The following is a 2015-nucleotide window of genomic DNA, read 5'->3' as shown; positions in this document are numbered from 1 at the left end:
CTAGGTTTGCAGCTTGGCCTATTGAGTCACTTCTAAGCCCAGCACAGGTAGCAGCCATCTGTGGATTGCTTGGTGACTCTTGCCAGGTGGCCCTGGGCAGGTCAAAGGCTACATATTAAACTTGGCCTGCAGTAGAGCCCCTCTCAGGAGGCCCCAGGACTGGCATGCCTGGTGGCTATCTTCTGACCAAGCCAGAGCACCACCTGGGGCCACATCTGAGGACAACACATCCAAAAGGCAGACTGGGAAGGCACCAGAGCCCTGTTAAAGCGAATCTTACTCCGTAGGGTCAGTCTCTTACGAGCCAGTCCTCACAACCAATTAGCCTGAGGGACAATCCCTCCCATTGATGTGCTAACAGCAACCAAGGCTCAACTATAACAGGATGGCACACACAACACATACAAAAGACACATCTGAAGCACCAGCTCAGGTAACTAGGGAAGACTTCACCACTGAGATTCCCAGGACACCTATTACATAAGGTCATTCTCCTAAGACAGGGAGACATAGTAGTCTTACCTAATACATAGAAACAAACACAGGGAGGCAGGTAAAATGAGGAGACAAAGAAACATGTTCCACATGAAAGAACAGAACAAAGCTCCAGAAAAAGAACTAAATTAAATGGAGACAGAGTTCAAAATGCTGGTTATAAGGATGCTCAATGAACTTAGGGGAAGAGTAGATGAACTCAGGGAGAAATTTAACAAAGAGATAGAAAACATAAAAAAGAACCAATCAGAAATGAAGAATACAAGAACTGAAATGAAGAATACGTTAGAGGGAATTAACAGATTAGGTGAAGAAGAGGATTGAATCAGTAGGTTAGAAGACAAGGTAGCAGAAAATACCCAATCAGAACAGCGAAAAGAAAAAAAAAATACAAAAAATGAGGAAAGTTTGAAGGGCCTCTGGGACAACACCAACATTCTCACCATAGGGATATCAGAAAGAGAAGAGAGAGCTCAAAGAATTGAAAACCCATTTCAAGAAATAATGATGGAAAACTTCCCTAACCTCTGGAAGGAAATAGACATACAAGCCCAGGATGCAGAGAGTTCCAAACAAAATGAACCCAAAGAGGCCCACACCAAAAAATAGCATAATTAAAATGCCAAAAGTTAAAGACAAAGAGATAATCTTAAAAGCAGCAAGAGAAAAGCAGTTAGTTACTTACAAGGGATCCCCCATAAGACTGTCAGCTGAATTTTCAACAGAAACTTTGCAGGCCAGAAAGAATTGGCATGAAATATTCAAAGTGATCAAAATCAAGGACCTACAACCAAGATTATTCTACCTAGCAAAACTATCATTTAAAATTGAAGGATAGATTAAGAGCTTCCCAGACAAGAAAAAGCTAAAGGAGTACATCGTCACCAAGTCAGTATTACAGAAAATGTTAGAGGGACATTTTTTAGAAGAAGAAAAAACATCAAATATATGAATAATAAAATGGCAATAACTACAAATCTATCAATGATTGCTTTGAATGTGAATGAACTGAATGCTCCAATCAAAAGATAGGGTGGCTGAATGGATAAGAAAACAAGCCCCTTATACATGCTGCCTACGAGAGGCTCACTTCAGATCAAAAGACAGGAACAGACTGGGGGTGAGGGGATGGAAAAAATATTTCATGAAAATGGAAACAAATAAACAAACAAGCAAGGCTGGGCTGGCAATACTTATACCAGACAAAATAGACTTTAAAACAAAGACTATAACAAGAGACAAAGAAGGACCCAATAATCCCACTTTTGAGTATTCACCCCCCAAAAACCCAAAACACTACTTTGAAGAGACATGTGAATCTATATGTTTACTGCAGCATTATTTACAATATCCAAGATATGAAGGCAACCTGGGTATCCATCAATGGATGAGTGGATAAAGAAGAAGTGATGCATATATACAATGGAATATTACTCAGCCATAAAAAAAGAATGAAATCTTGCCATCTGCAACAGCATAGATGGGCCTAGAGGGTATTGTGCTGAGTGGAGTAAGTCAGT

Source organism: Pteropus vampyrus, unplaced genomic scaffold (genome assembly GCF_000151845.1).
Source record: "Pteropus vampyrus isolate Shadow unplaced genomic scaffold, Pvam_2.0 Scaffold3686, whole genome shotgun sequence".
Taxonomy (NCBI): domain Eukaryota; kingdom Metazoa; phylum Chordata; class Mammalia; order Chiroptera; family Pteropodidae; genus Pteropus; species Pteropus vampyrus.
Note: the sequence above shows the minus strand (reverse complement) of the source record.